This window comes from Ahaetulla prasina, chromosome 4 (genome assembly GCF_028640845.1).
Source record: "Ahaetulla prasina isolate Xishuangbanna chromosome 4, ASM2864084v1, whole genome shotgun sequence".
Lineage (NCBI taxonomy): Eukaryota > Metazoa > Chordata > Lepidosauria > Squamata > Colubridae > Ahaetulla > Ahaetulla prasina.
In genome coordinates, this window is record NC_080542.1 from 94,091,386 (window position 1) to 94,105,961 (window position 14,576).

The following is a 14,576-nucleotide window of genomic DNA, read 5'->3' on the forward strand; positions in this document are numbered from 1 at the left end:
ATAAAACAAAAAATTCCACTCTGTTTTCCTCAAAGAGACATTATACTTACTGAACGTTCCTTCTTGGTGCACTGCAGGTGGATTTAACTCCATCTGATTGTCCTGATATTGAGATGGAAAATCTTTGGTCATGCCTCCTCCTTCCGGCCGAGCCTCAGTTTTTTTCAATGAACCTCGGATCTGGAGAAGATGTAGTCCAAGTGAAGAACAACCACTCCTGGACCCCGGACCAAGTCAAACCAGGGTGGGATTGGACTCACCTGCAGCGCACCGAGAAGGAACGTTCAGTAAGTACAGTGTCTCTTCTCCTGTGTGCTGCTTGGTGAGTCCAAGCATTGGGATATACCCAAGCTAAATCGATGTTGGGTGGGAGATAGACAGGTCCCGGGTCCCCTCGTCCAGCAGGACGTGCTGTAATACTCATCTCCCGATAGCTGCCTCTGCAGAAGCAAAAACATCCAACTTGTAATTTCTCATGAAGGGAGAAGGTGAAGACCATGTGGCTGCCCTGCAAATTTCCAGGATCGAAACTTGAGTGGCCCAAGCTGCCATAGTGGCCGCATTTCTGGTGGAGTGTGCAGTGATACGGCATGGAGTGGGCCGAGCTTGATGCTCATAAGCCAATGCAATACAAGCTTTAAGCCAATGTCCAATGGTGGAAGATACTTTCTTACCCATTGACCTGGGCTGGAATGAAACAAACAAGGTTTCTGTGCATCTGAAGGAAGCAGTCAGTTTAATGTATTTCCGCAGAGCCCTGCGAACATCTAAAGTATGCCAGCGCTTCTCACATGGATGCCTGGGATTCGGGCAGAAGTCAGGCAGAATAATTTCCTGCGCTCAGTGAAACCATGTGTTGACTTTTGGGACAAAAGTCAGGTCCAAACAGAGGATGACTCTATCCGGATGGAAAATACACAAGTCTGAATGCACCAAAAGAGCTGCCAGCTCCAAAATCCTGCGCACTGATGTAATCGCAACAAGGAAGGCAACTTTAAATGTGAAAAGTCTGAGGCTGGAAGATCTCAAGGATTCAAACGGAGGTAATGTCAGTGCCTGCAACACTAGCGACAAGTCCCAGGTCGGAAATCTGTGCACAGTCGGGGGTTAAAGGTTGGATACCCCTCTCAGAAAAGTACACACCCTTGGGTGTTGTGAAAGAGACACTGTACCGTTGCCTGGCAGAACGGTGGCCAAGGGCGCAACCTGTCTGCGAACAGTGTTGGTCGACAATCCCTTATTCAGATCAAGCTGCAAAAAGTCCAATACTTATGGAACTGCTGCTGATGTGGGAACTATCTTCACATTGGCACACCAGCAACAATAGGAAGTCCAAGTGGCCTTATATATTCTGTTTGTAGAGGCTTTGAGGAAGGCCAGCATCATAGAAATCACCTTGCTTGAAAACTGGTCTCTCCTGAGGATCTCCCGTTCAAGAGCCAAATCTCAGAAGTTGAGTGTTGTGTGGGCTGGCAAACAAGTCCATAACCAGCATCCCAAAGTGGTCTGTAATCTGGCGAAACAGGTCTGGATGGAGCCTCAATTCGGACTGGTCGGCTCAACCAGTCAGCTTGGATGTTGGAAATGCCAGAGATGTGCTCCGTCTTCAATGACAACAGATGTTCCTCTGCCCAGTGGCATAACTCCTTGGCCTCGCGCATCAGAATCTGGAGCAAGATCCCCCTTGCCAGTTGACATGTGCTTTGGCTGTCACATTGTCTGTCAAGAGAAGTATGTGTTGTTTGTATAAATCTGATCGAAAGTGATGAAGCGCCAGATGAGCCGCTCTCAGTTCCAGCCAGTTGATGTCATTGCGTAAATCTTGCTGAGACCATCAATCTTGAGCCAGTTTGGAATTCAGGTGTGCTCCCCAGCCGAATAAGCTGGCATCCAATGTCAGCACCTGTCTGGGAGGATCTTGAAACAGACACCCCTCCTTTATGGCTGCCGATGTCCACCAGGATAGAGAGTGAAGAACCTGCCTGGGTACCCTGAATTTGGCTATTGAACTGCTCTGGCCTGCCCTCTGGCTGGGTAGAAGGAGCCATTGTAGAGCCCTTGAATGCAACCAAGCTCAAGGGACTATAGCTAGGCGGATATCATCTTCCCTAATAGGTGGGAGAGTAGTAGTAAGGGAATTAAGTCTAGGGACCTGACCTGTCCTACCATTTCCCTTATGCTGTCTCTTCTCTCCTGGGACAGGAAGACCTGAGATAATCGAGTGTCTATCACTACTCCTGGATGAGTTAATCTGGTAGACGGTGTCAATTGGCTTTTTTCCCAGTTCACAGAAAAACCATGAGCCTGGAGAGTCTGGATCGTGAAGTGAAGGTCCTGTTCTGCCTGCTCTAGGGACGATGTCTATATTAATATGTTGTTTATTTATTTATTTATTTATTTATTTATTTATTTGTTTGTTTGTTTGTTTGTTTGTTTGTTTATTCATACTTTTATACCGCCCTATCTCCCTAGGGACTCAGGGCGGTGTACAGCCATATAAAAAACACATAAATATACAAAGTAAAACATTCATCTAAAAAACTTATTATATAGGCCAAAATTTAAAATAGACATATAAACAATAAAACCCAATTTAAAACCAAATCTAAAATTTAGACATTTAAAAATTTAAAAAAATCTAGTCCAGTCCTGCGCAAATGAATAGATGTGTCTTAAGCTCGCGGCGGAAGGTCCGAAGGTCAGGAAGTTGACGAAGTCCTGGGGGAAGCTCGTTCCAGAGGGTGGGAGCCCCCACAGAAAAGGCCCTTCCCCTGGGCGTCGCCAGTCGGCACTGCCTGGCCGACGGCACCCTGAGGAGTCCCTCCCTGTGAGAGCGCACAGGCCAGTGGGAGGCATTCGGTGGCAGTAGACGGTCCCGTAAGTAACCCGGACCTATGCCATGGAGCGCTTTGAAGATCATTACCAAAACCTTGAAGTGCACCCGGAAAACCACAGGCAGCCAGTGCAGTCTGCGCAGGAGGGGTGTTACATGGGAGCCATGAGGGACTCCCTCTATCACCCGCGCAGCCACATTCTGAACTACCTGGAGTCTCCGGGTGCTCCTCAAGGGGAGCCCCATGTAAACAGCATTGCAGTAGTCCAAGCGAGATGTCACGAGAGCATGAGTGACCGTGCATAAGGCATCCCGGTCTGGTGAAAGGCTCTCCTGGAGACGGCCGTCAAGTGGTCTTCAAAAGACAGCCGTCCATCCAGGAGAACGCCCAAGTTGCGTACCCTCTCCATTGGGGCCAATGACTCGCCCCCAACAGTCAGCCGAGGCTGCAGCTGACTGTACCGGGATGTCGGCATCCACAGCCACTCCGTCTTGGTGGGATTGAGCTTGAGCCTGTTTCTCCCCATCCAGACCCATACAGCTTCCAGACACCGGGACAACACCTCGATAGCTTCGTTGGGGTGGTCCGGTGTGGAAAAGTACAGCTGAGTGTCATCAGCGTACAGCTGGTACCTCACACCGAAACCACTGATGATCTCACCCAGCGGCTTCATATAGATGTTGAACAAGAGGGGCGAGAGAATCGACCCCTGAGGCACCCCACAAGTGAGGCGTCTCAGGGCCGACCTCTGCCCCCCCATCAACACCGTCTGCGACCGATCGGAGAGATAGGAGGAGAACCACCAATAAACGGTGCCTCCCACTCCCAATCCCTCCAACCGGTGCAGCAGGATACCATGGTCGATGGTATCAAAAGCCGCTGAGAGGTCTAATAGGACCAAGGCAGAGGAATAACCCCTATCCCTGGCCCTCCAGAGATCATCCACCAACGCGACCAAAGCCGTCTCAGTGCTGTAACCGGGCCGGAAACCGGACTGGAACGGGTCTAGATAGACAGTTTCCTCCAGGTACCGGGGAAGCTGACATGCCACCACACTCTCTACAACCTTCGCCACGAAGCGAAGGTTGGAGACCAGACGATAATTACCTAACACAGCTGGGTCCAGGGAAGGCTTCTTGAGGAGAGGCCTCACCACCGCCTCTTTCAAGGCGGCCGGAAAGACCCCCTCCAACAAAGAAGCATTTGTAAGCCCCTGGAGCCAGCCTCGTGTCACATCCTGTGCAGCCAGCACCAACCAGGAGGGACACGGGTCCAGTAAACATGTGATGGCATTCAACCTACCCAGTAACCTGTCCATGTCCTCGGGAGCCACGGGGTCAAACTCATCCCAAACAACCTCAACAAGACGGCTCTCAGACATCCCATCCGGATCTACCCAATTTTGGTCCAGACCGTCCCGAAGCTGAACGATTTTGTCGTATAGATAACCACTAAACTCCTCAGCACGTCCCTGCAACGGGTCATCCTGCTCTCCCTGTTGAAGGAGAGAGCGAGTTACCCGAAACAGGGCGGCCGGGAGGTTATCTGCCGACGCAATGAGGGAGGAGACGTAGCAACGTCTCGCTTCCCCCATTGCCACTAGGTAGGTCCTAGTATAGGACCTAACTAGTGTCCGATCAGCCTCCGAATGACTGGACCTCCAGGAACTCTCTAGGCGTCTTCTCCGGCGTTTCATCTCCCTCAGCTCCTCTGAAAACCAGGGAGCTGGTTGAGACCTACGCCGGGTCAGAGGCCGCAAAGGCACGACATGATCCAAGGCCCCTGCCACGGCTCGTTCCCAAGCCGCGACAAGTTCCTTGGTCGAGCCGTGAGCCAGACCGTCAGGAAACGGCCCAAGCTCCGTCTGGAACCTCTCCGGGTCCATCAGATGCCTGGGACGGAACCAACGTATTGGTTCCATCTCCCTGCGGTCTGAAAGTCTAGGCGAAGGAGGAAGTGATCTGACCATGACAAAGGCTCAATGACTAAATCCCTCAAGTCCAGATCCTTCAACCACTGACCAGAGATGAAAATCAAATCCAGGGTGCCACCCCCACTGTGAGTAGGGCCATCAACTACTTGAGTCAGGTCCAAGGCCGTCATGGAAGCCGTGAACTCCCGAGCAGCTGAAGATGACAAGCCGGTCGATGGTAAGTTAAAGTCCCCCATGACAATAAGTCTGGGGGTCTCCACCGCCACTCCAGCAAGCACCTCTAGGAGCTCGGGCAGGGCTGCTGCCACACCGCAAGGAGCCAGGTACTTGACAAACAAGCCCATCTGACATCTATGACCCCACCTCACAAAGAGGGATTCACACCCGGCAATCTGAGGTACAGTGGTCTCCCTCGGCTCCAGACTCTCTCTAATCACAACCGCCACCCCTGCACCCCTACCCTGGGCCCTCGGCTGATGGAATGCTCGGAAACCCGGCGGGCACATTTGAACAAGGGACACGCCCCCTTCTGCGCCCAACCAGGTCTCCGTAACACCCATAAGGTCCGCGGCACCCCCCTGGATAAGGTCATAAATTAGGGTGGCCTTATTGGCCACAGACCGTGCGTTGCACAACATCAGCCGAAGGCCCGGGCTCTGAGGGTCTTGACCATCCGGGGAACGGGGAAAGTCTGAGGGCTCGGGGCGCACGACCGCCTGCAAACATCGAGCGCACACCCCCATAGAACGATATGAGCCCCCACTTCCGCCATATCTGCCCCTCCCCCTTACCGTGGAAATAGGACCACCCTCAACCGGTGGAACACAAACTCCCCCTGTGACCTTCGGACCTATTAACTTACCGCCACGAGCATAAGCAGGAACTGGACCCCCACCCGACGGGTTTCCCCCAACACCCGCCCTTTCCCTCCCTCCCCTTAAAAATACCCTATCTAAAAAACCCCAAAGTCTCTTCCTCTTCGCATGCCACCTCTGTGGGTCCCAAGACCCGTCATTGAGGCCGGCCCTTGGTAACGAAGCGGGCCATTCCTGCGAGGCGGGGGCACCTCGCAGGCGCATAAGTTTATGTGCAGTGTAACGCATAGAAAAGTACGAATCGGTGAAGAATGGTAAGATGACACAGTCCCAGGTGGTAGGACGTTAGCAGATGATAAAACCTCCAATGGATGTCCAGTTGACAAGTAGGACGAATAAAAACTGGAACTAGATAATAAAGATGATAAAACCAAAAACAGGTAGACCAACAGCCTCCATGGTTAAACCTATGGATAAAGTTCCTACCAAAAGATCTTAATAGAGATAACAATGCAGACGAATGGGCCTTGCCCACAGATGTGCTGCTATTACATCCAGCAGCTTGGTAAAGGTCCGCGGGGCCGAGGAAAGGCCGAAGGGCAGAGCTTTGTATTGCCAATGCCAGCTGGCATAAGAAAATCTGAGGAATCTGCGGTGGGACGGCCTGATGGGAACATGGAGGTATGCCTCCCTCAGATCGATTGATGTCAAAAAGTCCCCCTGCCGAATGCAACCCAGGATAGTGAGAAGAGATTGCATTTTGAACTTTTGGTACTTTATGTGTACATTTAGGTCTTTCAGGTTCAATATGGCTCTCTGGCCACCCAAATTCTTGGGAACTAAAAAGAGTATGGAGTAAAATCCCCAGCCTCTCTGCCCCAAGGGCACTGGCTCTATTGCCTCGATGTCTAGTTGATGTTGAATCTCTGCCCTCATCATAGCCTTCCTGGCAGGGTCTCTGGGAACGGAACATTGTACAAATCTCCGAGGTGGTTTGGAACAAAATTCTAGGGTCAGTGTGACCCTGATCATTTGAATTGCCCAGGCACTGGAAGTGGACTCTCTCCACTGGCTGGCAAACAATCTTAACCTGCCACCAATGGGGATCTATGACTGAGAGTCACTTTGAGTGGCAGTAAGGCCGGTTACTGGCTCCTCTAAAGGGCCTTCTGGACTGCAGTTGGCGAGACTTGTCTCTAAAGGCTGATCTATCCTGAGCCCTGTCACCACCTTTATTGCCTGCCTGAATATTGCCTGTGGTACTGTGAGGTGGTGAATCCCGCCTCAGAGCCATGAAAGGGCTGCCTCCGATAGAAGGGGAAGAATCTTCTCTCCATTCTCTTGTAAGTGTGAGGGAGAACCTTACGCTTCTACTAGGATTAGATCTAACACATCCCCAAACAACTGGTGACCCTTAAAGGGAGCAGTGGCTAAACGCCATTTTGACTTCATGTCACCTTGCCACTGTCTTAGCCATAACAATCTCCTGGAGGCAACATTGGAAGCCAAGGCTCTAGATGCGAACTTGCCTGCATTTAAGGTCGCATCAGCCAAGTACTCAGTTGCAGCGATCAATTTGTTAATATCTTGCTGCAGTCGAGTGTCCTCAGGAGAGGCCCTGGCCTGCATCTGTTTTAACCAAAAGAGGGAAGTCTTGGAGAAAAAGGAAGCGGCTGTGGCAGATCTTATGGCCCAAGCAGCTGCCTGATGAGTCTTGTGGGCCGATAATTCTGCCTTTCTATCCTCAGCCTTCAATCCCTCAGCAGTATCTGAAGGGAGAATGGCAGTGGAAGCTAGGGTGGCAAGGGGAGTATCTACAGCTGGCATCTGAAATAGCTCCTCAAACTCCTGTTTACATATGCTTATCCATGCCACTAGGGACTGGAATATGATAGGCTGATCTCATTGCCTCTGCACCACATCTACAAAGAACTTAGGATCTCTTGTGCTGTAACTTGCTCTGTAAAGAGACTGGCACAGGGATCTTGAGAATCAGTGGGATCGCCTGAGGAACCCCCCAACTCTGCCCATATTGGCAGTAGTCTTGGCCTTAAGCAATAAGGTCTTAAACAGGGTGGGGCAGAAGAGGCCAAACTCCTTCCTTCTCAGAAAGCTCAAAATCCCCCAATTCTTTTTCTCTTTCCAGCAAAGCATCACTGTGAACAGATGGGGATAGAGAATGTTTATCCTTTTGATAACTTCTATCATAATGCTGAGGCTGGACACCTGTCCTAGCAGGAGCTGACTGTGAGGGCCCCAACAACCCCCTCTGGTTGAGGGCATCATCAATGCCTTGAGCAATAGTCTGTGCAATGGCACTGCACAGTTCAGCAGACAGAATTTGTTCAGAACTGCCCTGAGGATGGATTCCAGCTGCAGTGGGCATAAACATTGCAGATGGGGAGGAAGACCTGGGGCCAGACCTTGGCACTACTCCTGAAGTACAAGGTAAAGGTTCCTGATCACTTCTTCCCTGTGGGGTAATATCCTAAGATTCAGTAATCAAAGTGGGAGACCAATTTATGGCATTGGCAGAGAAGGAGCTTGTGTGAGGCTAGGTATATTAGCACTACCAGAACTCCTTGGGGCATTAGCAGCTTCTGCCTTCTTTTGAGCTCTAGCAAAATGCCTTTCCAATGCCTTTTGCCTTCTTTCAGCATCTTTATCAGAAGCAGAAAAAGAGGATTTAGACTGCTTAGCCTTAGATCTTTGCCTTTATCTCTAGATCTAGCCCTCTTAGGGTCAGAATACCCAGGGGATGAATCAGCATAATCACTATTATCTGAATCCTGATTGTTAGGCATAGCTGGGAATCCTTAATGAAGGCTTGTAAATCCCAGAATAAATCAATTTCCAAAATAGATGCTATCATGCAATAAACGCTTATATACTCTCTGCACAGTTCAGGTTTTAATAAAGAAGCGCCAAACCAGCAAAACAGCTTGTAAGCGCAAGGCCAGCTATTAAAAGGGCGGCAGGGGCAAAAAGGGCGCAAAAATCAGCAAAATAGCTACAAACACCTGCCCAATGAGCACGAAGACTGGCAACACGGTCCACAAGTGCTTTTCAGGTGCCTTCCAAGCTCCTAACCGAAGCCCCGATCATTGGAGGAATCAAAATTGCTGCAGCACTTCTCCTGAAGTGCGCTCTCTCTCTCTCCAAGCAGCACACAGCAAGGCAATAAGAAGAGCAGCCACCTACAAGATGGCGCTATCAGGTCCGATCTCCGCACGGCTTCCAAACCTCTCTCTGCCGAAAGCAGCAAACAGCCACGCTTTCCGAGCGATTTATGAAGATCCCAGCTGTTTCCAGTTTCCAGGCTGCCTCTGGGTCATCTGGTAAGCCAGAAGTTGACCTCACAGCAATTACACCCACTCTGTTATCACAGTTCCGATCTGAGCTGTATACAATAGCCGCTCACTCAGCCACACCACTCTCTTAAAAGCCTTTTTTTAAAATTCCAATTAATTCTAATAATTAATTTATTGGGAGCAACTCAGAATATGTCTATCTAGGATGACTGAGTTGAAAAAAGCTGAGGCTTGGCCGGAAGGAGGAGGCATGGCCAAAGATTTTCCTACTCAGTATCAGGGCAATCAGATGGAGTTGAACCCAAGCAGCGCACAGGAGAACAGGAGGAACTATTCAAAAATATTGGAAATTACTTCCTAAAGAAGTAATGCAAGACTGGGTGGTAGACAAAAAGAGAGGGGGAGGGGAAAGAGAGGGGGGATTGTTGTATACACACTAGAATTAATACCCCAACTAAAGTGTTTGAGCTGCATTGCAGAAAACAAGGATTGAGAGTTACATATACCTCCAGAATTCTGTTTCAAAGAATGGGCTCCTTACAGAGAATATCTGCCGCCTAACCCAAGACTCATGAACTTGCTACTGAAGAAGAAATCTAAGCTTCCATTTTAACATCACACATATTTTGGAACAGAAAGAGGGGGTTGTGTTTATGGCATTTGATTAATTGGATTATTATGGTAGATAGATAGAAGAGCCTCATATAATCTCTAGGGGCTTGATTTCTGCCTCCAGTCTTAGGATACAGGAATAGTGGGGGGAAACTCAGGAGGTGGGTAAGATATAGAGGGAATTGAAACCTCTGGAGGTCATGAATTATCCTGACTTTGTAACAACTAAGATGAGAAAATATAAATCTGAAATTTCCCTTGAGTCTTGAGAGCCTCATCAATCCCTCCATTACTTTTCTTATGCTTTTATTTTACTTTACTGGACAAAGAATATGATAACAGAATCTCTGTAAAGTTAGATACATGCTCCCACCCACCCCATTTGAGACTAAATATTCTATTATTTACCCATACTTTTCCAGCAAAAGATTTTTCTATACTATAAAGTACTTGGGGGAGTCTTGAACTGTCATATCTCGACAAATCATTTCTGCAGACATACTCATAGCTATATTCTGTTATTCAATACATAGGTATACTCATGGAGGCAACATGAATAAGATCCCTTTCAGTTGGAAATGTGAAAGATAAAAGTGCTAAGAAAACCTCTACAAATTGAGACAAATCTCATGAGGAAAAAAGACTGCAGGAAACAATAAATCAACAGAAGATCATAAGCAGAGGAAAAAAATGGGAGTTTGCCTATATATTTGTCATGCTCAGCCAGAGCTTGTTTACAAGCACAACTAGCTAATATAATACACTAAGAACACCAAACAATATAGTTACTATTTTTCCCCAATCCTTGGGTTAACAGTCGTTGCTCCAGATATAGATTATAATCAGTTGTGCTAGAGTCTCACTTCTTTGGTTTGTTTAAGCTTAGATTTTGTATTCATAATAATTTGTGTCAGGGGTAAAATGTAAAATTTGTTACTACCGGTTCTGTGGGCATGGCTTGGTGTGTGTGGGGCGGTAATGTGACTGGGTGGGCATGGCAACCTTTTTCTTTAAACTTTTAAAAGCATTTTTTTCGGCCGAAGAAAAAATGGTTTTAAAAGTTTTTAAAAAACCCAAACCTCTGATGATCGCGCAGCTTAGCTGGGTGGGGCGGGGGAGGGCAAGTATTTTTGCTACTGGTTCTACGAAACACCCACTGCCGTTGCTACCGGATCGGGCGATCAGGTCCGAACCAGGAGCATTTCACCCCTAGTTTGTGTGGAATCTACAGTGAAATTTCTTTTCTCATATGTATCCTCAGAAGACGTCTAACTCTCTACAACAAATCTTATTTCCAGGTATACAAGCATATACTGCTGACTAAATGAGTGAAAATCAAGAAGCTGGAATAAGGTAAAAACTGTGCTTGCTTATTTCACAATTTTTTTTTATTTATTTACATTTATATCCCGCCCTTCTCCGAAGACTCAGGGCGGCTTACAGTGTATAAGGCAATAGTCTCATTCTATTTGTATATTTACAAAGTCAACTTATTGCCCCCCCAACAATCTGGGTCCTCATTTTACCTACCTTATAAAGGATGGAAGGCTGAATCAACCTTGGGCCGGGCTTGAACCTGCAGTAATTGCAGGCTGCTGTGTTCTAATAACAAGCTCCTTACAGCCTGAGCTATTACGGCCCTAAAAGATAAGGTCAAAAGCTAAATTTACAGACGCACTAGAAAACTTTCATGTATAAAAATGACTATTTTAAACCTCTTGCAGTATATCACACAAAATCTATATATAACTCTCAATAGGATCTATATAAAAATACTGTCAACTGTCAATCCTATTTTCTGGCACTGCATATGTATTGGACCTGATTAATGATTCATGCAGCTCTATATCATATAGTTTGCCCTCAAGGAACTGATCTGTTAAGAGCTGGATTTTCTTCCTTATTCCTATATCTTACATTTAGGAAATTGTCCCATATTCACCTGATTCTACTTTGCTATTCTCTTTCTACCTTCTCCAGATTTTTTTTAATTTGCATTTATATCCCGCCCTTCTCCGAAGACTCAGGGCGGTTTACACTATGTCAAGCAATAGTCTTCATCCATTTGTATATTACATATAAAGTCAACTTATTACCCCCAACAATCTGGGTCCTCATTTTACCTACCTTATGAAGGATGGAAGGCTGAGTCAACCTTGGGCCTGGTGGGACTTGAACCTGCAGTAATTGCAAGCAGCTGCTGTTAATAACAGACTGTCTTAGCAGTCTGAGTCACTCAAGGACCTCAACTGAGCCACTCAAGGACTCAACTTAGCAGCCTGAGCCACTCAAGATATAGAATAAATAAACCCTGACACTTGCATTCATTTGAATGTGAAATATTCTTTGATTCTGTTGACTGACCATAACATGATTTGCCAAGAAGTCTAGTTAACAAGTATGCAGGATTACCCTTATCTCTAAAGTTGGCTTTTTAATGAAAGATCCAGTTGAAAAGCTAGTTGGTCTAGAAACCAGTTAGAAACCAGAAAAGTAAGAGTTCTAGTTCCACTTTAGTCATAAAAGCCAATTGGGTGACTTTGAACCAGTCATACTCCCTCTCACTTCACAGGGATGTTGTTATAGGAAAAATAGGAGGAGCAAGAGGAGTGTTAAAATATATTTGCCACTTTAAGTTATTAATAAAAATAAAGGCAGGATAAAAACTATCTCAAAATAAAAATAAAATGAATTCACACAATACACTAATCCTAGTGGACAACCATTTAAATATGAGCCAGCAGCATGCAGTAGCTGCCAAAAAAGCCAACACAGTTCTAGGCTGCATAAACAGAGGGAGAGAATCAAGATCACATGAAGTGTTAATACCACTTTATAATGCCTTGTTAAGGCAACACTTAGGATACTGCATCCAGTTTTGGTCGCCACGATGTAAAAAAGATGTTGAGACTCTAGAAAGAATATAGAGAAGAGCAACAAAGATGATTAGGGGACTGGAGGCTAAAACATATGAAGAACGGCTGCAGGAACTGGGTATGTCTAGTTTACTGAAAAGAAGAACTGGGGAGACATGATAGCAGTGTTCCAATATCTCAGGGGCTGCCACAAAGAAGAGGGAGTCAAACTATTCTCCAAAGCACCTGAGGGTAGAAGAAGAAGCAACGGGTGAAAACAATCAAGGAGAGGAGCAACTTAGAACTAAGGAGAAATTTTCTGACAGAACAATTTATCAGTGGTACAACTTGCTTCCAGAAGTTGTGAATGCTCCAACAGTGGAAGTTTTTAAGAAGATATTGGATAACCATTTGTCTGAAGTGATGTAGGGTTTCCTGCCTAAGCAGGGGGTTGGATTAGAAAAAACCTCCAAGATCCCTTCCAACTCTGTTCTTCTGTTCTGTTTAACTACAATACAATTATAGATGCCTAGATTGAGATTTAGTGGGTTTTACAAAACCTGAAAACTAATTAATTCTGTAAACCAGGAGTAAGAGTGGTGATTTTTTAAATATGACTTTATTCATAAAAGTACAAAAATATTGTATTGTTTCCTTTTCCTGCACAATGTGAATTGGTGCCTCTTCCATTGTCACTAAAGCGATTATCTGCCTCCAACATTTATTTATTTAGTGTATGGCATATATATATTAACATTTCATCAAGATTAGTAAAACACAATAAAATATAAATGTTAAAAAGATCTATGTTCAAACACCAACTTCTAAGCCATCTAAATGGCTTAGAAATGCAGCATCATTTATATTTAAAAAGAACAGATAATGGAGCTGTGTATGTCCTCAGCTTATAGCCGGTCATGATGTTTAACAGTTTAACATGGGATGCCTCAGTCACAACATTTTCCTATATTGCTGCTGCCCAATACAGATGCCTCCTATATAACCTTCATGCCTTGGTTGACCCTGCTGAATACTCTTCATTTCTGATGCCCTTTACTCATACCTCTCAAGAACATAATCCTGCCATAGTGAGATAACACCTCTGAACTTGGGTGAGGGGAGAAAATACCATGGATTAACTCAAAAAAGAATAGAATAGAATAGAATAGAATAGAATAGAATAGAATAGAATAGAATAGAATAGAATAGAATAGAATAGAATTTTTTATTGGCCAAGTATGATTAGACACACAAGGATTGTCTTGGTGCATATGCTCTCAGTGTACATAAAAGAAAAGATACCTTCATCGAGGTACAACATTTACCACACAAATGATGGTCAAATATATCAATATAAATCATAAGGATTACCAGCAACAAAGTTACAGTCATACAGTCATAAGTGGAAAGAGATTGGTGATGGGAACGATGAGAAGATTAATAGTAGTGTAGATTTAGTAAATAGTCTGACAGTGTTGAGGGAATTATTTGTTTAGCAGAGTGATGGCCTTCGGGGAAAAACTGTTCTTGTGTCTAGTTGTTCTGGTGTGCAGTGCTCTATAGCGTCATTTTGAGGGTAGGAGTTGAAACAGTTTATGTCCAGGATGTGAGGGATCTGTAAATATTTTCACAGCCCTCTTTTTTTTTTTATTCAAAAAGTTTTACAGAAAAGTTTCCCCCCCTTTCCCCCCACTCCCCTCCCCCCTCCCTTCACAACCCCCCTCCCCCCCAACTTCCCGACACAATCCCCCTCCCCCCCGACAAACATATGCTAAAAAATTTTCGTCCCAACTTAATTATACCCCTACAATCATCAATTCCTAACTTCCCCCAAAAACAATCAAAAATAATACATCATAATCATTCAAAAACAGTCTGATAACTCTTAGTCTGATATCTACTTTGAATATAGTCAATCCATTTTTCCCATTCCTTTAAGTATCTTTCTTGCATATTGTCTTTCAAAAAGGCTGATATCATAGCCCTCTTTTTGATTTGTGCAGTACACAGGTCCTCAATGGAAGGCAGGTTGGTAGCAATTATTTTTTCTGCAGTTCTAATTATCCTCTGAAGTCTGTGTCTTTCTTGTTGGGTTGCAGAACTGAACCAGACAGTTAAAGAGGTGCAAATGACAGACTTAATAATTCCCCTGTAGAACTGGATCAGTAGCTCCTTGAGTAGTTTGAGCTTTCTGAGTTGGTGCAGAAAGAACATTC